This window comes from Triticum urartu, chromosome 4A, assembly GCF_056163025.1.
Source record: "Triticum urartu cultivar PI428250 chromosome 4A, HENAU_Tu73, whole genome shotgun sequence".
Taxonomy (NCBI): Eukaryota; Viridiplantae; Streptophyta; class Magnoliopsida; order Poales; family Poaceae; genus Triticum; species Triticum urartu.
In genome coordinates this window covers 71862568-71885801 of record NC_141876.1, presented here as the reverse complement: position 1 = coordinate 71885801, position 23234 = coordinate 71862568, and the positions used below count along the sequence as shown (strand labels likewise).

General features: G+C 43.3%; 1 pseudogene; it reads left to right on the top strand.

Moving 5' to 3' along the window:
* Positions 1-3702: 3702 nt before the first annotated feature.
* On the top strand, positions 3703-4665 carry LOC125553571 (ethylene-responsive transcription factor ERF022 pseudogene; annotated as a pseudogene).
* The last annotated feature ends 18569 nt before the right edge of the window (positions 4666-23234 follow it).

The window sequence follows — 23234 nt, the reverse complement described above, 5'->3', positions numbered from 1 at the left end:
TTTGCAGGTTATCTTCAAGGACATTAGCCGGATCCATACATGGTCATCACCTCGCAAGAAGGAGGAACGGGAGCCAACAATATTGAGTGCAACCGATGGGAGATGGTCTCTCGGGGTTTGTTCAACTAGTTTGATTGGAGACCTACTAGTAGGATTTGTGATGCACGAGGGTCCTTTTTCTGTTTCTTTTTATTGCCCTTGGGGAAGACATTTGTAGCATTTTATTTGTTTAACTCTATTGAACTCGAGTTTTGAACTTTGGTTTTTTTAATAAAGGGTTATGTACATCATCGATGCAGAGGTTGAGTGTGTTCACCTTCTCTAAAAAGGATTTGTTCCATCGTTATCATTGCAACAAAGGAAAATTTAGATGAGATTTAACCCAAGGGAAATTTTCCAATCAAATTGCATGTAAAAGTATAAAATAGGACAAAATCATATGGTTTTACTGTTCAAAAACATCATATGGTTTCCAATCCTAAAAGGCAAACTTGATCTGTAGGTAGTTCTTTCTAAGAAATATAATCTTCCAAAATTCCGATGAGATTATTTTGAACCAAAGAGAGACATTGAAGACTACTTTTGTAAACACCATTAAGTTAAAATGTTTTCAATTAGGAGTACATTGTTCGCACCCTCTACTCTCAAACACCTTCTGTTTGAGTGCAAACCCTAGGAACTCATGTCACATGGTAAAATTTTGCCGTGGCTAGTCACCCAATTGTTTCCTCGGTCATCTTCACCTCGATCGAGCTCCTTTCACCTCCTTAGTTTCTTCTCACAGCAATGCTTTCTTAAAAGGTAAAACTAGAAAGTTAAAAAAACAAATAGTGAGATATAATGAAATTCTTGGTTGAACTATTGACATGCTCGAAAAATTGACATGTCATCATATCACATTCTAGATTCAAAGGTGTTTTGTCAGCTCATATTATTTGGGGTTTCTACCGCCTTCTGGTTGATTTAATTGTCGGTTGACCAATTCGTTGAGAATTGTTGTTGTTGACAAGTAGGATTTTCCCCGGGATTTTGGAAAAGTGGGAACAGGAAAAATGCAAAATTTGTTGTCATGACATGTTGTATAAGGTAGAAATTGGAAACGCATGATTGGGGTAATAAATGTTGTTTGGTTGTCATGAAAATGTTGTCGCACAAAAAAAACACACAAAAATCGGAATGATTAAGGTTGTGCCATAGTTGTTGCTGAAACAAAGGAAATTTTGCATGAGATTGGACCCAAGGAAAAAAAATCCCAATGGAACTGCATGTAAAAGGAAAATAGAACAAAATTAATTCCGAAGAAATATAATCCTAAACAAATTCCTTTTAGATTCTTTTGAACCAGAGGTCCTCAACATTATTTTTGTCAATGCCATTCAAGTTAAGTTGTACCCAGGTTCAAGTACATCAGTTGCACCTTGTACTCTCCAACACATTCTAGTTGAAGTTCAAATTTAGGACCTCGATGCCACATCCAATATATATGCGGCTAGTCGCCCTTCTTGCTCCTTCTCGTCCCACTTCACATCGATGGAGCTCCTTTCACCTCCATAGAGCATCTTCAACACCGACCCTCAAACTGCCCGCATATGTCCGGACCACGCTATGCAAACATATTGTGTCATCTAACACGGGCATGTATCAGTCCTCATGGTGTTCCAAAAGCAATTCCCCCAGCAAACCGGAGACAAATGTGAGGGGCTTTGCGAGCGGCCGGACCGCTACCACACCCACGTCTGACCGCCCGCCCATGCCACTTGTCGCGCTGCATTCATGCCATCCTAGAGCATGCAGCAGTCGGCATTGATGCCGCGATTTGACCGGACGGGAGGGCAACACAGACGAAGCGACCTCTCACTGCTGGCATTGAAGCAACGCGCCAGCCGAGAGAGCGCCGCTCGTTGCTCGCACGGCTGAACACGCCTCTCCTCGCCACATTCAAACAATCACAGACTGCCCGCCTTCCTCCATTAAAACCTGCGCGTGTGCCGAGAAACCTCACAGGCCCCACGTTCGGTCAGGAGCCATCCGTCATTAAAAACAACGACAGTTGGCTCCAGCCATGCCCCCGATATTTAAACAATGCCAAATGTCGGGCAAAAATCATAGCACACTCCACTCCCATCTCTCCCCTTGCACATCATTTTCTCCACAATCTCCATGGCATCCGACGAGCAGGAAGACAAGTTCTCCGACATAAAAGTCGTCTAGGTGGCTCGTCAAGCCCGCCGGATACGAACCAGGCAACTCTCTGCTCCACCTCCGTCCACGGTCCAGGCCGCTGCAGGCCAGCTCACGAAGGCAAAAACTCCAAGCTGAAGCGTCGTTTAGTAACTCGCAACTCCAAGCCAGCTCGCCGAGGAGTGGCGAGTTGCTCCAGGCTGGTACGCGTGGTCCCACGGCGCCATAGGCATCGGGGCTGCCGTGGACAACACCATGTCGCACTGCTCCTCCCGTGCCTGCGATCGCTATCCACCATCAACATTTCCGCGACCGCACCCTGCCGAGGGAGACAGAAGCCGGCTTCGCGAAGATCGGCGTTGCGGCGTCCAACACGTCTACGCCCTCCGCCATCATCGAGAAGAAGTAGAACATGGGAGGCCACCGCCGCATGGGTCCCATGAAGGCCACCGCCGAGGCGACGTCGATGTAAGCGGGTATCATGCCTGGTGGCAGGCCACTGTCGTCCCCTTCCCCTCCGTCTGAAGCACATCTGAACGGTTCCACTTTGATGAGCGGGGCTGCTGAACATGGGGATGCGAGCTGCCCTTTGCGCTAAAACATATACCTCTGGGCTCACAGCAGCCCGATGAGCGGGCTGCCGGACATGGGGTAGACAATGGAATCCACCACGGCCGGTCATAGACTAGTCAAGGGTACCCGTGTTGTGAGAATGGATATGTGCGGGCGCCGAGCGTAGACTAGTTTTACCTTAGTCTGGTATAGCTTTTAGTTAAAAAGTCTCCAGAATGTAACGAATGTCGTCTGGTTTGGGTTTGTATGAATTCCTCTGTATTTCCATGAATTTTGTCCGGTTAGTTCAAAAAGTTATTGAAATGTATGCGTACAGTGTTGGATGGCGGCCTCCGACATGAGTGTCCGCGGACTGGCCCTCCCTGTCCGCGGACGGATGCGGGAGAAAATTTACGGGTCGGCGTTGAAGATGCCCTTAGCTTCTACCTATAGTATTTGCTTTCATAAAAGTTGACACTAGCCACTTTATAGTGCCATATATCCTTTTCCACAAAAAAAAACAAGTAGCGACATAATACAAAATTCGTGGTTGAGCTATTGACATGCACACAACATTGATGTTGTAATAGTACATGTAAAAATAAAAGAAGTTACAAGGCCAAGCCATTGAAGCGTGATAATAAGCACATGCATAGTGCATCACATCATAACAAACTCCAAAACCATTGCACTGTCGAGGAAGCTCCCTCCCACAAAGCAAACCAACATCTCCTAATCCTGCTGCCGGTGGATAATGCACCATCGCGGTATCTCTCTCTTTCTATATCCCAACACACCCATATGGCCATTTATATTTTTTACAAAGAAAAACAGGGAGGCGACACGTATCAGACTCCAGCTGTCTCCACCCAGCTCAAACACCACCTCCCGCCCCATGCATGCACCCATGCACTTCAAGTTTTCAACACACCTCTTCTTCTCTCTCATCTTCACTCCCGCACACCTCACCATCTCTGCATCTCTCTTTCTAGTCGATCTCTGCCCTTTCTATCCCTTCCCTATATATACCCACACGCACGCCTCCAATCCAACACCAACTTAGAGCTCACGCTGCGACACTCCTGCAGCAAACAACTTCTTGTGCTTACACAGGCGCATCACATAGCTTTGATCGTCATTGCTGCGATGGAGGTCGTGCCCGACAATGCCGCCGGCGTTGCGGCGGCCGAGCAGTACCGTGGGGTGAGGAAGAGGAAGTGGGGTAAGTGGGTGTCCGAGATCAGGGAGCCCGGCAAGAAGACGCGCATCTGGCTTGGCAGCTTCGAGTCGCCGGAGATGGCCGCCGTGGCGCACGACGTGGCCGCGCTCCGGCTACGGGGGCACGAGGCCAGACTCAACTTCCCGGGCCTCGCCCACCTCTTCCGCCGGCCTGACACTGCCGAGCCCGACGACGTCCGTGCGGCCGCGCTGGAGGCCGCGGCCCAGGTCCGGTTCAGGCCCGACCTCGTGCTACAGCCGGGCGGCTGTGGCAGCAGCGGCGGCGGCGGCTTCCCTGACCGGCTCGATGACGTGGCGTGGAATGCCCTGCTTCGCTCTGATGATCTGGAGCCCGAGTCGCCCAACATGTGGGCGGAGCTGGCGGAGGCCATGCTGTTGGCCCCACCTGTCTGGGAGGGCAGCGCGGTCGACAATGACGAGTGGTCCCAAGGCTCGCTCTGGGACCCATCTTGCTGGAGCTACTGATCGCACAACTCTTGGTTCGTAGAGGTCGGAATTAATCAAAATTTTCCGAAAGACAACAGAAAATTTAGGGATTCCATCGAGCTTAATTTCCGAACAAATTTAAGTATCGGTAGCTTAAGGGATTCTTATGATAGTTTGTCAGTATTGTGAGTGTGGCATTTCTTTGTACTACAACACGTGCGCGTGGAATTCAGTTGGACACAATAATTAAGTTCCACTGAGAATCAAACCTCCTTTCTAATTACTGGCGCAATCAAATAAATATGAATTGCAATATACATCTGGCGTTCCCTTGGAAAGGTAACCTGAGAGAACAATCATTCCCCAGACAGAAAGGATCAAACGAACATTTTCGTTCGCTAAAAAAACTCACTGCCAGTGAACCCTCTAGAATTGTCATGCAAAAATAGATAAAATTGTTGTGTTGTTGTAAAGGATTTGCCTAAAGTAAAATTTGCCAAAGATTGTCAGAAAATTGCCATGCTACAGCAGAGTTCTTCCATGGGTTTTGGGAAAATCGTCATGATTGAAACATGGAGATTTGCCACTTAAAAAAAAAGAAATGACGAAAATTGCCATGCTCAAGATTTGTCGTCTTGCGACATCAACGGAAAAAAATGTGGGAATTGTCATGCTGTACAAACATAAAATGACATTCCCAAATGTGTTCGCTTATATTGTCATCCCAAGCAAATCAAATACTGCTGTTATCATGTTGTTCGCTTAAAGGGTGCACGGGATCTGGCGGTGCATAGGGTATTCGTGCCGAAAACCTATAAAACTAACGTCACTTGTATTAGCATTTGAGATAAATTTTGCTGTCATGAGAATTTGTAGGATTAACTTAAAACCAAACCTCGTTTCCGTTGTTTCAGAATCATTTGAATTAAGACAGGATTCCATGGAAGGTTGTGACGCGCGAGGAAATTTCCGTAGAATGACGATGCAGATATACTACCGCGACAAGATGGTACGCGTTATCCCACTGTTTCGTCCTCGCCCGTACCACCCTGACGTACAAAATAAAATGAAATCAGGACCCTGGTCAACCCATGTGCACGTCCAGATTCACCTCACGGAATCAGGCGCGGAGATCGGCCGGCTGTCCCCTGACAAATGGTTGTATTAGAGTAGAGTGGCATGATGCATGCATCTAGCCCAACATCACTGCTGCCTGTCCCAGTGACCCCGGCAATGATTGTGCGTGGTTCTAATCGATACAGTTTGCTTCGTCACAAGGAGGCCAGCCAGCAGTAGATGAGAGATGACTGACGTTGCAATTTTTTTTTTGCGGGTGTCGTTGCAATTTCCTGCTACTAATTATCTTGGCATACACATGTTGTATTAGGGCATCTCCAACATGCAACCCGTAAAAAAAATTCCGCATCCGTCGGCGGGCACGGATGCAGGAGGCCATTATCCAATCATAACCGCATATATTTAGCCAACAATTTGAACTAACGAGACGAAATCAAATCAGATGGATTTCATTCAAGTTCGAATATAATTTACATAAACGGAAAATATTTCGACAGTTTTACTAAAAACTAAAAAAAATACTAAACCCTATATCGGGCGACCATCTCGTAAGCGTGGCCGCCCTGTCCTACCACACCGTCGTCGTCCCTCCAACGGTGCAAGGATGTCGGAGGGCCACGGCAACCTTGTCTGTCGGCTGCCTGACGCTCGCCGAGGAGCGGGTCCGCTTCCTGTTGCGCTGTGCAAAGGGCCACCTTGGCCACTACCGAAGGCGCCGGCGGCGCCCTGGCGGCGGCCTTGCCCCTGCTAGTGCTGGCGGAGCAGTCGCTAAGCGACCACTCCTCACTATCAAGGCGGCGGTGCGCCTGGCGGATGTCTCAGCGATGGTGACGGAGCGGTCGAGAGCCCATGCCGCAGCGAGGTTCGGGTCGTTGTGGACCCATTTCGGCGCCACGTCCATCTTGGCGAACACGGAGTAGCTACCGGCATAGCGCCGATCGTACCTCGCATGTTGCCGCGCCATGCGTTCAGCCTCGGATACCATGGCCCAAGAGTCAGAGGCACCCCCGCAGCCGCCACCTCCGAACTAGTGGAGGATGGGGCGACGCACCTTGGCGATCGCGGGCGGCAGCTCCTCCTCTATCGAGCGGCGACGACGTCGTGGTGGTGACGAGGGCCCGTCGATCTGTGCGTACCGGCTGTGCGGCGGGGGGCGACGCCGGATCGTTCTTCATGCGGAGGAGGCGCTGAGGGGACGCCGGCTCCTGCTTCACACGGTCGCCAATGTGGAGGCCGCGGTTGCGCGGCGGGACGTCGGCTCATGCTTCACGCCACGGAGTGGGGGCGCCAGCTGTCGCGACAGGGACGGTGGCTCCTCCTTTACGCGCGTCGGCGATGGTGGCACTGGGCCCATCTGACGGAGCGAACGCTCTACTGGTCCTCCTCGTCACGGAGGAGATGACTATATCCACCTTGCCGGAGGAGCCCGCCGCCGTGGATGCAGATGGTCCCGGTTAGCGAGGGCGACGATGCCACGATCCGCCTGATGAGAAACTTCCACTGGAGCTACTTGTTGGCGCGGAGAACCAGGACTTCGGCATCGCCGCTTGGCTCAAAGAGGAGGAAGGGCTCAACGAGGGCAAGGAGGATGATGCGGTGCTCGAGAGGGGGAGGAGGACGGTGCGGATCTGGTCGTCGCTCGCGCAGGGCTTAAATAGCCGTGGCCAGGCCAGGAAGAGGGGCGGCCAGCCCGCTTCAATGCGGCGTGACGTTCGAAGTTGGTTTCTCGAGATGTGGCATCTGCATTGAAGCGGCGACACCGAGAGGTCGCATCTGTTACGCCGCCTTCTCGACCGGTCAAATCGCGGGCATCAATGTCGGTCGCTGGATGCTCTCGGCCGGCATGAATGAGGTGAAGCAAACGGAGCGACACGTGGGATGGAAAGTGCCGGAGGAACTGGTGGGGAGTTTGGGTAGGCCAGGGCAGTCAGAAGCAGACTTGGGAGCTGTTCGGACGCCCACAAAGTCCCCCCGCATTTGTTTTCGGTTTGCAAGAGAAAATACTCCCGACCCACCCTGCGAACCGATACAGGCCCGTGATACGTCTCCAACGTATCTATAATTTTTTATTGTTCCATGCTATTATATTATCTGTTTTGGATGTTTATGGGCTTTATTACACACTTTTATATTATTTTTGGTACTAACCTACTAACCGGAGGCCCATCCCAAATTGTTGTTTTCTTACCTATTTCAGTGTTTCGAAGAAAAGGAATATCAAACGGAGTCCAAACAGAATGAAACCTTCGGGAGAGTTATTTTTGGAACGGAAGCAATCCAGGAGACTTGGAGTAGACGTCAGGGAAGCTTCGAGGTGGCCACGAGGCATGGAGGCACGCCTGCCCCCTGGGCGCGTCCCCACCCTCGTGGGCCCCTCGTGGCTCCCCTGATCGACTTCTTTCGCCTATATATATCAATATACCCTAAAAACATTGGGGAGAAGAATAGATCGGGAGTTCCACCGCCAGAAGCCTCCGTAGAAACCGAAAACCAATCTAGACCCGTTTCGGCACCCTGACGGAGGGGGGAATCCCTCTTCGGTGGCCACCTTCATCATCCTGGTGCTCTCCATGACGAGGAGGGAGTAGTTCTCCCTCGGGGCTGAGGGTATGTACCAGTAGCTATGTGTTTGATCTCTCTCTCTCTCTCGTGTTCTTGAGGTGGTACGATCTTGATGTATCGCGAGCTTTGCTATTATAGTTGGATCTTATGATGTTTCTCCCCCTCTACTCTCTTGTAATGAATTGAGTTTTCCTTTTGAAGCTATCTTATCGGATTGAGTCTTTAAGGATTTGAGAACACTTGATGTATGTCTTGCATGTGCTTATCTGTGGTGACAATGGGATATCACGTGATCCACTTGATGTATGTTTTGGTGATCAACTTGCGAGTTCCGTGACCTCGTGAACTTATGCATAGGGGTTGGCACACGTTTTCGTCCTGACTCTCCGATAGAAACTTTGGGGCACTCTTTGAAGTTCTTTGTGTTGGTTGAATAGATGAATCTGAGATTGTGTGATACATATCGTATAATCATACCCACGGATACTTGAGATGACATTGGAGTATCTAGGTGACATTATGGTTTTGGTTGATTTGTGTCTTAAGGTGTTATTCTAGTACAAACTCTATGATAGATTGAACGGAAAGAATAGCTTCGTGTTATTTTACTACGGACTCTTGAATAGATCGATTAGAAAGGATAACTTTGAGGTGGTTTCATACCCTACCATAATCTCTTCGTTTGTTCTCCGCTATTAGTGACTTTGGAGTGAATCTTTGTTGCATGTTAAGGGATAGTTATATGATCCAATTATGTTATTATTGCTGAGAGAACTCGCACTAGTGAAAGTATAAACCCTAGGCCTTGTTTCAATGCATTGCAATACCGTTTACGCTCACTTTTATCATTAGTTACCTTACTGTTTTTATATTTTCAGATTACGAAAACTTTTATCTACTACCCATATTGCACTTGTATCACCATCTCTTCGCCGAACTAGTGCATCTATACAATTTACCATTGTATTGGGTGTGTTGGGGACACAAGAGACTCTTTGTTATTTGGTTGCAGGGTTGTTTGAGAGAGACCATCTTCATCCTACACCTCCCACGGATTGATAAACCTTAGGTCATCCACTTGAGGGAAATTTGCTACTGTCCTACAAACCTCTGCACTTGGAGGCCCAACAACGTCTACAAGAAGAAGGTTGTGTAGTAGACATCAAGCTCTTTTCTGGCGCTGTTGCAGGGGAGGTTAGCGCTTGAAGGTATATCTTTAGATCTTGCAATCGAATCTTTTTGTTTCTTGTTTTAGCACTAATTTAGTTTATAAAAGAAAACTACAAAAAATGGAATTGAGTTTGCCTCATACGCTTCATCTTTTTAATATCTTTCGTGAGAATGATGGGAAGGAAAATTGCGCTCAAATGCTAGAAGAAGTCTATAAAATGTTTGGCACTAAATCTTTGAATGATGAGCATGATTTCAATGTTGTTAGTATGAACTCCTTGAATATCCATAGTACTAATGATGATCGCACTAGTCATAATGAAAATGTCTCTTATAAGCATGTCAACTTCTGTGGAATATATAGAGCCTACAAGTACACACTAATTAGGAAAAATAGATTTTGCAAGAGGCATAAGTATTTGGAAACTAAATGGTTGCAAGAAAGGTTAGATGTTTGTGCTGAAAATTTAAAATTTCTTCACCATACTTGTGAACTTTGCAATGAACATGGTCATTTAAATCTCAAATGCCAATTGTTTCATGATCGTATCGTGTCCAAAAATTGTGATGATTTGATTTCCCTTGCACATCATAATGAACTTAGTTTGCTTTTGGGTTATGAAGAAATGAAACGTATAACTAAGCATATTCCATAATATAACCTTGAGAAATTCCTCGATATTGATCTAGAAGAAATTTTTATATATTGTGCGGTGAATTGCATTAAAAATCCTAATATTGCCAATTATATAAAGAAAAGAAAACAAATAAATGATGAAGATAATACTAATGAAAGGGAAGAGATTTCCTAATATTCTCCTATTATTTCTTATGATGAATCAGGTAACGAGGAGGAGCCTCCTATTCAACCAATCTCATTAATAAGGGGCTCCGAAAAGAGGATTAAACCCACACTTGATGTGAAGAAGAAAAAGAAAAGACAGAGAAGTAAAGGTAAAGAGGTATCCCTCCCAAATGATGTTGCCCCTATTACTCATTGTGATGATGATAATTGCTATACTATTGGTGCTATCCATACTATTAATGATGAGAGTGATTATGCTTATGATATGAAAAGGCCCAAGCTTGGGGATGCTTTGTTTGATGAGAATGAAATGTTTGAGAATATATTTGCTACAATTAATGTTTGTCCCAAGCTTGGGGATGCTATGTTTAATGAAGATGATATTTCTAGCCTCCCAAGTTTTGATATGCAAATTTGTTATAATGATAGCATGCCTCCTACTTATGATGATTATATTGATGAAAGTGGGTTTGGAAGAGTGTCAACTTTAGGAAGTAGTAATACCACTATTTTGGAGGATATTGAATCTTATTGTGATAATTATGAAAGTGGATTTGGAGAGGTCATGAATTTATTTAGTAATGATTCCACTATCTTGGAAGAGGTTTCAATTGATTATGATGAGAACAAAGTTGCTACTTATGATGATTATTGTGATGACACGTATGCTATAAAAAGTAGTGATGATTATATTAAAACATGTCATGATTATGATTACCCTTTTTCTGAATCTTACTCTTTTAATGTGGAAACAATTTATAGTATATGAGTTTCTTATGATACTCCCACTATTCCGAATGAGAAGAATCTTGCTTATGTGGAGAGTAGTAAATTTATGCTTGTAGATCATGAAAAGAATGCTTTAGGTGCTGGTTATATTGTTGAATTCATTCATGATGCTACTGAAAATTACTATGAGGGAGGAACATATGCTTGTAGGAATTGCAATAATATCAAGTTTCCTCTCTATGTGCTTAAAGTTTTGAAGTTATGCTTGTTTTGCCCTCCTATGCTAGTTGATTATGGTTCCCACAAGTTGTTTGCTCACAAAATCCCTATGCATAGGAAGTGAGTTAGACTTAAATGTGCTAGTCATATTCTTCATGATGCTCTCTTTATGTTTCAGTTCTTATCTTTTATGTGAGCATCATTGAAATCATCATGCCTAGCTAGGGACGTTAAAGGATAGCGTTTGTTGGGAGGCCATCCAATTTTATTTTTGTTCTTTGCTTTTTTTGCTTCTGTTTAGTAATAATAATTCATCTAGCCTCTGTTTAGATGTTATTTTATATTTCAATTAGTGTTTGTGCCAAGTAGAACCTTTGGGAAGACTTGGGGAAAATTCTTGCGATCTTGCTGTAAAAAATAGAAACTTTAGCGCTCATGAGATTAGATGCCATTTTTTTTACTGGAGAGTGCTATTTAGTTAATTATTTTTGTAGATGATTATAGATAAATTCCTCACGTCCAGCAATTTATTTTAGAATTTTTGGGGTTCCAGAAGTATACGTTTCATCCAGATTACTACAGACTGTTCTGTTTTTGACAGATTCTATTTTCTATGTGTTGTTTGCTTATTTTGATGAATCTATGAGTAGTATCGGAGGGTATGAACCATAGATGAGTTGGAATACAGTAGATATTACACCAATATAAATTTAGGATGAGTTCACAACAGTACCTAAGTGGTGATTTATTTTCTTATACTAACGGAGCTTATGAGTTTTCTGTTAAGTTTGTGTTGTGAAGTTTTCAAGTTTTGGGTAAAGATTCGATGGACTATGGAATAAGGAGTGGCAAGAGCCTAAGCTTGGGGATGCCCAAGGCACCCCAAGGTAATATTCAAGGACAACCAAGAGCCTAAGCTTTGGGATGCCCCGGATGGCATCCCCTCTTTCGTCTTCGTTCATCGGTAACTTTACTTGGAGCTATATTTTTATTCGCCACATGATATGTGTTTTGCTTGGAGCGTCATTTTATTTTATTTTATTTTGCTTGCTGTTTGAATAAAATACCAATATCTGAAATTCTTAAATGTTAGAGAGTCTTCACATAGTTGCATAATTATTCGACTACTCATTGTGCTTCGCTTATATCTTTCAGAGTAGTTTGTCATTTGCTCTAGTGCTTCACTTTTATCCTTTTAGAGCACGGCGGTGGTTTTATTTTGAAGAAATAGATGAACTCTCGTGCTTCACTTATATTATTTTGAGAGTCTTTAGAACAGCATGGTAATTTGCTTTGGTTATGAAACTAGTCCTAATATGATGGGCATCCAAGAGGGTATAATAAAAAGTTTCATATAAAGTGCATTGAATACTATGAGAAGTTTGATACTTGATGATTGTTTTGAGATATGAAGATGGTGATATTAGAGTCATGCTAGTTGAGTAGTTGTGAATTTGAGAGATACTTGTGTTAAAGTTTGTGATTCTCGTAGCATGCACGTATGGTGAACCGTTATGTGATGAAGTCGGAGCATGATTTATTTATTGATTGTCTTCCTTATGAGTGGCGGTCAGGGACGAGCGATGGTCTTTTCCTACCAATCTATCCCCCTAGGAGCATGCGCGTAGTACTTTGTTTCGAGAACTAATAGATTTTTGCAATAAGTATGCGAGTTCTTTATGACTAATGTTGAGTCCATGGATTATACGCACTCTCAACCTTCCACCATTGCTAGCCTCTCTAGTACCTCGCAGCTTTCGCCGGTACCATAAAACCCACCATTTATCTTTCTCAAAACAGCCACCATACCTACCTATTATGACATTTCCATAGCCATTCCGAGATATATTGCCATGCAACTTTCCACCGTTCTGTTTATTATGACACGCTACATCATTGTCATATTGCTTTGCATGATCATGTAGTTGACATCGTATTTGTGGCAAAGCCACCGTTCATAATTCTTTCATACATGTCACTCATGAGTCATTGCACATCTTGGTACACCGCCGGAGGCATCACATAGAGCCATATTTTGTTCTAAGTATCAAGTTGTAATTCTTGAGTTGTAAGTAAATAAAAGTGTGATGATCATCATTATTAGAGCATTGTCCCAGTGAGGAAAGGATGATGGAGACTATGATTCCCCCACAAGTTGGGATGAGACTCTGGACAAAAAATAAAAAGAAAAAGAAAAAGAAAAGAAAAAAGAGGCCATAAAAAAAAGAAGGCCCAAAAAAACAAAAAAAGAGAAAATGAGAGAAGGGGCAATGCTACTATCCTTTTACCACACTTGTGCTTCAAAAAAAGAGAAAATGAGAGAAGGGACAATGCTACTATCCTTTTACCACACTTGTGCTTCAAAGTAGCACCATGATCTTCATGATAGAGAGTCTCCTATGTTGTCACTTTCATATACTAGTGGGAATCTTTCATTATGGAACTTGGCTTGTATATTCCAATGATGGGCTTCCTCAAAATGCCCTAGGTCTTCGTGAGTAAGCGAGTTGGATGCACACCCACTTAGTTTCTCTTTGAGATTTCATACACTTATAGCTCTAGTGCATCTGTTGCATGACAATCCCTACTCACTCACATTGATATCTATTGATGGGCATCTCCATAGCCCGTTGATACGCCTAGTTGATTTGAGACTATCTTCTCCTTTTTGTCTTCTCCACAACCACCATTCTATTCCACCTATAGTGCTATATCCATGGCTCACGCTCATGTATTGTGTGAAGATTGAAAAAGTTTGAGAAAATCAAAAGTATGAAACAATTGCTTGGCTTGTCATCGGGGTTGTGCATGATTTAAATATTTTGTGTGATGAAGATAGAGCATAGCCAGACTATATGATTTTGTAGGGATAGCCTTCTTTGGCCATGTTATTTTGAGAAGACATGATTACTTTGTTAGTATGCTTGAAGTATTATTATTTTTATGTCAATATTAAACTTTTGTATTGAATCTTTCGGATCTGAAGATTCTTGCCATAATAAAGAGAATTACATGGATAAATATGTTAGGTAACATTCCACATCAAAAATTCTGTTTTTATCATTTACCTATTCGAGGACGAGCAGGAATTAAGCTTGGGGATGCTGATACGTCTCCAACGTATCTATAATTTTTTATTGTTCCATGCTATTATATTATCTGTTTTGGATGTTTATGAGCTTTATTATACACTTTTATATTATTTTTGGGACTAACCTATTAACCGGAGGCCGAGCCCAAATTGTTGTTTTCTTGCCTATTTCAGTGTTTCGAATAACAGGAATATCAAATGGAGTCCAAACGGAATGAAACCTTCGAGAGAGTTATTTTTGAAATGGAAGCAATCCAGGAGACTTGGAGTAGACGTTAGGGAAGCTTCGAGGTGGCCACGAGGCAAGGAGGCGCCCCTTCCCCCTAGGCACGCCCCCACCATCGTGAGCCCCTCGTGGCTCCCCCGTCCGACTTCTTTATATATATATATATATAGTGTTACTATTCATCACCCAGGGTGCAGAATAAGTTATTCTTCACCCGAGGTAATCTTACGATCATTTCATAATTAAATTACGTTTGTAATTTAAATAGTTACATTTTTATTGATTCACTACGTAAAATTTGACATAAGAAAATAAAAATATAGGTCATAAGACAAGAAAATTTACAATTTATGTGTATTTTACACTATGTTTTTACGTTTGTAATTTTACATAACATAAAATATTTTTTACAACGATTATATATTTTCTTACGGTCTCTTTTTACGTCGAAAATAAGACAAAACTTACGGAACGTAAAATTACGAGGCCGTCACCCTGGGTGAGGTTTTTATATATAGGGTCGCGCTATTCGTCACCCTGGGTGAGGAATAGTTATTCTTCATCCCCCTCTATTTTACCATCAATACACCGTAATTTTACGTTTTGTAAGTTTTGTCTTATTTCCGTCACAAAAAGGAACCGTAAGAAAATATATAATCGCCGTAAAAAATATTTTATGTTATGTAAAATTACAAACATAAAAACATAGTCTAAAATACACATAAACTGCAAAATTTCTTGTCTTATGACCTATATTTTTATTTTCTTATGTCAAATTTTATGTAGTGAATCAATAGAAATGTAACTATTTGAATTCGAAATGTAATTTAATTATGAAATGATCGTAAGATTACCTCGGATGAAGAATAACTTATTCTGCACCTTGGGTGATGAATAGTAACACTATATATATATATATATATATATATATATATAGGGTCGCGCTATTCATCACCCTGGGTGAGAAATAGTTATTCTTCACCCCCTCTCTATTTTGACATCAATGCACCGTATTTTTACGTGTCGTAAATTTTGTCTTATTTCATACATAAAAAGAGAACGTAAAAAAATATGTACTCACCGTAAAAAAAATATTACGTAAAATTACGAATGTAAAAATATAGTGTAAAACATACATAAAATGTATTTTTTCTAGTCTTATAACCAATTTTTTGTACCAAATTTTACATATTGAATCAATATGCATGTAACTATTTATATTCTAAACGTAATTTATTTGAGAAGCGATCGTAAGATTACCTTGGGTGAAGAATAAATTATTCTGCACCCTGTGTGATGAATAGTAACACTATATATATATACTCTAAAAACATCGGGGAGAAGAATAGATCGGGAGTTCCGCCGCCGGAAGCCTCTGTAGCCACCGAAAACCAATCTAGACCCGTTTCGGCACCCTGCCGGAGGGGGGAATCCCTCTCCGGTGGCACCTTCATAATCCCGATGCTCTCCATGACGAGGAGGGAGTAGTTCTCCCTCGGGGCTGAGGGTATGTACCAGTAGCTATGTTTTTTATCTCTCTCTCTCTCTCTCGTGTTCTTGAGGTGGTACAATCTTGATGTATCGTGAGCTTTGCTATTATAGTTGGATCTTATGATGTTTCTCCCCCTCTACTCTCTTGTGATGAATTGAGTTTTACCTTTGAAGTTATCTTATTGGATTGAGTCTTTAAGGATTTGAGAACACTTGATGTATGTCTTGCATGTGCTTATCTGTGGTTACAATGGGATATCACGTGATCCACTTGATGTATGTTTTGGTGATCAACTTGCGAGTTCCGTGACCTCGTGAACTTATGCATAGGGGTTGGCACACGTTTTCGTCTTGACTCTCCGATAGAAACTTTGGGGCACTCTTTGAAGTTCTTTGTGTTGGTTGAATAGATGAATCTGAGATTGTGTGATACATATCGTATAATCATACCCACGGATACTTGAGATGACATTGGAGTATCTAGGTGACATTATGGTTTTGGTTGATTTGTGTCTTAAGGTGTTATTCTAGTACGAACTCTATGATAGATTGAACGAAAAGAATAGCTTCATGTTATTTTACTACGGACTCTTGAATAGATCGATTAGAAAGGATAACTTTGAGGTGGTTTCATACCCTACCATAATCTCTTCGTTTGTTCTCCGCTATTAGTGACTTTGGAGTGACTCTTTGTTGCATGTTGAGTGATAGTTATATGATCCAATTATGTTATTATTGTTGAGAGAACTTGCACTAGTGAAAGTTACCCTAGGCCTTGTTTCAACGTATTGCAATACCGTTTACGCTCACTTTTATCATTAGTTACCTTACTGTTTTTATATTTTCAGATTTCAAAAACCTTTATCTACTACCCATATTGCACTTGTATCACCATCTCTTCACCGAACTAGTGCACCTATACAATTACCATTGTATTGGGTTTGTTGGGGACACAAGAGACTCTTTGTTATTTGGTTGCAGGGTTGTTTGAGAGAGACCATCTTCATCCTACACCTCCCATGGATTGATAAACCTTAGGTCATCCACTTGAGGGAAATTTGCTACTGTCCTACAAACCTCTGCACTTGGAGGCCCAACAACGTCTACAAGAAAAAGGTTGTGTAGTAGACATCAACCCGCGTTGGATGGTTTCCACGGTCTAGACAAATGGTCCAAACGTATACGGATGGTTTAAGGGTCACCTTTGGAGATGCCCTTACAATTTTTGTTTTGTGGTGTCTCTATGAAAACTTACTTAATTTGGCATAATGTTGCTTAGTGAGCAACGTTTTATGTGCGTAGAGTAGTTCGTGTTGTGGCAGATCTTTCATATATTTACCAAATGGCTGATTAGATCAAAGAGGATATTTCATATTGACTTTATGCTTCGGTTGGTTACTCGGCTTTGATACCACATTAAACTAATGCTTCAACCAGTTATTCCGAAAATTCATGGAGAGAGTACACACGGTGATCAAATGAAATAGGTCTGATAAATTTGCACCTCATTAACACTTTTACTATATCAAATTTCCCCTTAACCTTAACAAAATTTGAAAAGGGTGTCATTACATCAAATAATACTGCAACCTGGATTTTTTTGCCCTATATTTGAATTTTAGCAATTAAACCAGCCAAATGACTACATTACATATGAGCCGCGAATCGGGACAAGTGTTGATCAGAACGGCAGCTTACACACGGATCCAAACCTCAAGTTTTATTATGTCCAATTGCTTTTGCAGCCAAGTGACCTTTCTCAAAAAGGAGGTTTAGCCCCCAATCTCGGCATCATTGCAATGCACACGACCATTGCAGCCAAGTCATCTAGTAACAAAGTACAAAACTAGTTCCTGGCGACCATGATGAGCTAGAATTATCTCGATGCCCTGCTCGTTGGTGTCTCAATGATGGGTATGGATACATGGAGCCCAATTTATAGCATTAGACCTCTTTTAATTGAAGATAATAAGCATCGAAAGCTATTTAAAAAGGTGTTTTGAGGTCGAAATTTGTTTTTCTAACAAGCAAGATTTATGTATCTAGGAATATCATTTTGTTTAGACTAGAATGTAAATGGAAAGCAAATTGATGACCGAGGATTCGTACAAATATTCTAGTTCCGCCACCGCAATGAGGTGGTTAGAGCATCTCCAACACATGATGTAAAATAGTCCAGGACAACTTTTTACACCATGCGAGGGCAAAAACGCTGCTTCACTAGATGATGTAGATGCAAATAGTTTTATTATAGATTTGCTCTAGATGTTAAATAGGGCGCCAAGTATACCTGGCCATCCCTCGGACCGGGCCGGGTTTCGGGCCAGGCCTAGCCAAGCCCGACGAACAAAACCCAGGCCTGGCCTAGCCTAGAAAATCAGGCCCAAGCCCGACCCGCACGCATAAAAGCCTCGCCGTGCCTCGGGTCGGGCCTCTTCAGTAAAACGCAAAAACAGCGGGTCTGGGCCCGGCCCAGGAGCAGCGTCGGGCCGTCCGTGCCGGGTTGCCCATGACCCTCTAGAGCAAAATTTACATCATTAGGGGACCACGTGGCTAGAAAAAAATTGCATCGCCAAGTGCTCCAAGTGATGATGTAAAATAAGGCACCCATAAGAAGAAAAGCCGTGATGTATTTTGCAACACCTATTTGACATCATTTTGTTGGAGTTGGAGGTTTTTGGTGATGTATATTTTACTCCAACCACAGTTTAATTTGATGATCTAGGATACATCGTCTATTGAAAATGCTCTTATGTCTACCCTTCTAGGTCATGGTAGCAAACGCATACAAGGTTGGCATGATTGACCTTACCATTTGCAGCGAAGTGGCTCAGGAGAATTGAAAAAGAAAAGAAAAATGACCTAACGAAATGCAAAAACAAGACAACTTATTTGCATGGGTAGTGATAAAAGGTCATGTACCCTTGTCAACCAACATTGTTCTCACTAGAACAGCACGGGTTAGACGTGTACCAGTGCCATCGAAGCTGGCACAGATGCCGTGTACGTACATTCAAGGCCAGCCTAGATGGATTGCACATTTATGCCAACAAAAGTAAGATGGATCACGCATTAGTTACACTCATGTGTTGTACTTTTTTTTATCCCATTCCTCCCCCGATATATGTGTACTCTTTTGTTGATGGAAAAGAGAATTTATGTCACTCATGAGAGTTATTTGCGCAAAACCATCATGGTTGAGGCTACGATAACAACTTAGTATCAAGAACACTGAACCACTTGACAAGAGTGTAAGCTATATCAAAAACACTGAACAACTTGGTATCACATTTATACCGGGGCATAAAATAACCGAGTATTATAAGCAGTTATTTGGGCCTCCGAAGGATAGTTGTGTGTCCCTGGATGAATCCAGGATTGAGAATGTGCCTCAACTAACTGCTAATGATAATGATATTTTGGTTGCCCCGTTCTCAGAGAAAGAGGTGTTTGAAGCTATTGCGCAGATGAAAAACAATAAGGCTCCAGGGCCGGATGGATTTTCGGCGGAGTTCTATAAAAAATGTTGGCATATTATTAAGGGGGATTTGTTACCAATGTTCCATGATCTATTCTCTGGACAACTTTAGTTATTTCACTTAAATTTTGGAACAATAACACTGCTTCCTAAGAAAACGGATGCTGTGAGAATTGAGCAGTTCAGGCCGATCTGCCTGCTCAATGTTAGTTTCAAAATTTTCACCAAGGTTGGGACTAATAGGCTCACACAGATTGCGCATTCTGTGGTGCAGCATTCCCAAACTGCTTTCATGCCGGATAGAAACATCCTAGAAGGGGTGGTGGTCCTTCATGAAACGCTCCATGAAATTCACACGAAAAAATTAGATGGAGTTGTTTTTAAGGTGGATTTCGAGAAAGCGTACCATAAAGTCAAATGGCCATTCCTTCAACAGGCATTGCGTATGAAAGGTTTTGATGAAGCCTCGCGCCGCCAGGTAGAATCGTTTACGCAAAAAGGGAGTGTTGGAATTAAAGTGAATGACGACATAGGTCATTATTTCCAGACACATAAGGGCCTGAGACAAGGGGATCCGATGTCCCCTATCCTGTTTAACATTGTAGTTGATATGTTGGCAATTTTGATAGAAATGGCTAAGGAGGCTGGTCAGGTGGGTGGCTTGGTACCTCATCTAGTTGATGGAGGTGTGTCTATCCTACAGTACGCTGATGATACGATCATATTTATGGAGCATGACCTGGCCAAAGCGAGAAATATGAAGCTGGTGTTATGCCTTTTTGAACAATTGACCGAGTTAAAGATTAACTTTCACAAAAGCTAATTGTTCTGCTTTGGTAGAGCCAAATACGAACAAGAGGCATATAGGCAATTGTTTGGGTGCGAATTGGGGACTTTACCTTTTACGTACTTAGGTATGCCAATCCACCATCGTAAGCTGATAAACAGAGAATGGAAGTGCATCGAGGACTGCTTTGAAAAGAAACTGAGTTGCTGGAAGGGCAAGCTCATGTCATACGGAGGCTGATTAATTCTGATAAACTCGGTTCTCATGAGTATGCTTATGTTTCTTTTGTCGTTCTTCGAAGTCCCAGTTGGAGTTAGGAAAAGACTGGACTTCTATCGATCACGATTCTTCTGGCAGGGCGATGAACTAAAAAGAAAATACCGACTCGCCAAATGGGATATCATCTGTCGACCGAAAGACCAAGGGGGTCTTGGTATTGAGAATCTTGAGATCAAGAACAGATGTCTTCTCCGCAAGTGGCTGTGGAAGTTATCATTTGAGACTGATGCCACTTGGGCGCAGATCGTCCATAGCAAGTATCTTCACTGCAAAACTTTGTCCTAGGTGACAGCAAGGCCGACTGACTCACCTTTTTGGAAAGGGCTTATGAAAGCCAAATTAACCTTGTTTAAAAGGACAAAGTTTATTATTGGTAACAGTGCTAGTACGCGATTCTGGGAGGATACTTGGCTCGGAGAGACCCCCTGGCCATTCAATACCCGTCTCTGTATCGTATTGTTCAACGACGTGAGGCGTTCGTTGCAATGGTACTTCAATCCAACCTCCTTAATATTCAGTTCAGAAGGACGCTAGTTGGCAATCGTTGGGAAGAATGGCTAAATCTAGTAAGTAGATTGATGGAGGTTCAGTTATCTCAACAGCCCGATAAACTACGCTGGAAGCTTACTAGGTCTGGAGAGTTTACAGTTAAATCAATGTATGTTGATGTTATTAATTCAAGCTCGATTCCTAGTTCCAAACATGTTTGGGTTGTCAAAGTTCCTTTGAAAATCAAAGCGTTTATGTGGTTTGTCCATAAACAAGTTATATTAACCAAGGACAATTTGACAAAGCGTAATTGGACAGGACCTACTGTTGGAAATATGCCCTAGAGGCAATAATAAAAGCATTATTATTATATTTCTTTGTTCATGATAATTGTCTTTATTCATGCTATAACTGTATTATCCGGAAATCGTAATACACGTGTGAATACATAGACCATAATATGTCCCTAGTAAGCCTCTAGTTGACTAGCTCGTTGATCAACAGATAGTCATGATTTCCTGGCTATGGACATTGGATGTCATTGATAACGGGATCACATCATTAGGAGAATGATGTGATGGACAAGACCCAATCCTAAGCATAGTACAAAGATCGTGTAGTTCGTTTGCTAGAGCTTTTCCAATGTCAAGTATCTTTTCCTTTGACCATGAGATCGTGTAACTCCCGGATACCGTAGGAGTGCTTTGGGTGTATCAAACGTCACAACGTAACTGGGTGACTATAAAGGTGCATTACAGGTATCTCCGAAAGTGTCTGTTGGGTTGACACGGATTGAGACTGGGATTTGTCACTCTGGATAACGGAGAGGTATCACTGGGCCCACTCGGTAATGCATCATCATTATGAGCTCAAGGTGACCAAGTGGTTGATCACGGGATCATGCATTACGGTACGAGTAAAGTGACTTGCCGGTAACGAGATTGAACAAGGTATTGGGATACCGACGATCGAGTCTCGGGCAAGTAACATACCGATTGACAAAGGGAATTGTATACGGGGTTGATTAATCCTCGACATCGTGGTTCATCCGATGAGATCATCGTGGAGCATGTGGGAGCCATCATGGGTATCCAGATCCCGCTGTTGGTTATTGACTGGAGAGTCGTCTCGGTCATGTCTGCTTGTCTCCCGAACCCGTAGGGTCTACACACTTAAGGTTCGGTGACGCTAGGGTTATGAAGATATGAATATGCAGTAACCCGAATGTTGTTCGGAGTCCCGGATGAGATCCCGGACGTCACGAGGAGTTCCGGAATGGTCCGGAGGTAAAGAATTATATATAGGAAGTGCTGTTTCGGCCATCGGGGCAAGTTTCGGGGTTATCGGTATTGTACCGGGACCACCGGAGGGGTCCCGGGGGCCCACCGGGTGGGGCCACCTGTCCCGGGGGGCCACATGGGCTGTAGGGGGTGCACCTTGTCCTTCATGGGCCAAGGGCACCAGCCCTACTAGGCCCATGCGCCTAGGGTTTCCACCACGGAGGAGTCCAAGTGGTGGAAGGCACCCCGAGGTGCCTTGGGGGGGAGGGAAACCCTCCCCTGGCCGCCGCACCTAGGAGATTGGATCTCCTAGGCTGCGCACCACCCCCCCTTGGCCCTCCTATATATAGTTGAGGAGAGGGAGAACTTCATACCTCAGCCTTTGGTGCTTCCTCTCTCCCCGTTACGTCTCTCTCTCGTAGTATAGGCGAAGCCCTGCTACTGTGACGCCCTGCATCCACCACCACGCCGTCGTGCTGCTGGATCTTCATCAACCTCTCTTCCCCCTTGCTGGATCAAGAAAGGAGGAGACGTCATCCGTTCCGTACGTGTGTTGAACGCGGAGGCATCGTCCGTTCGGTGCTTGATCATTGGTGATTTGAATCACGTCGTGTTCGACTACATCATCCCCGTTCTTTGAACGCTTCCGCTCGCGATCTACAAGGTACGTAGATGCATCTAATCACTCGTTGCTAGATGAACTCCTAGATGGATCTTGGTGAAACCGTAGGAAAATTTTTGTTTTCTGCAACGTTCCCCAGCAGTGGCATCATGAGCTAGGTCTATGCGTAGTTCTCTTGCACGAGTAGAACACAAAGTAGTTGTGGGCGTTGATTTTGTTCAATATGCTTGCCGTTACTAGTCTTATCTTGATTCGGCGGCATCATGGGATGAATCGGCCCGGACCGACCTTACACGTACTCTTACGTGAGACAGGTTCCACCGACTGACATGCACTAGTTGCATAAGGTGGCTAGCGGGTGTCTGTCTCTCCTACTTTAGTCGGATCGGATTCGATGAAAAGGGTCCTTATGAAGGGTAAATAGCAATTGGCATATCACGTTGTGGTCATTGCGTAGGTAAGAAACGTTCTTGCTAGAAACCCATAGCAGCCACGTAAAATATGCAAACAACAATTAGAGGACGTCTAACT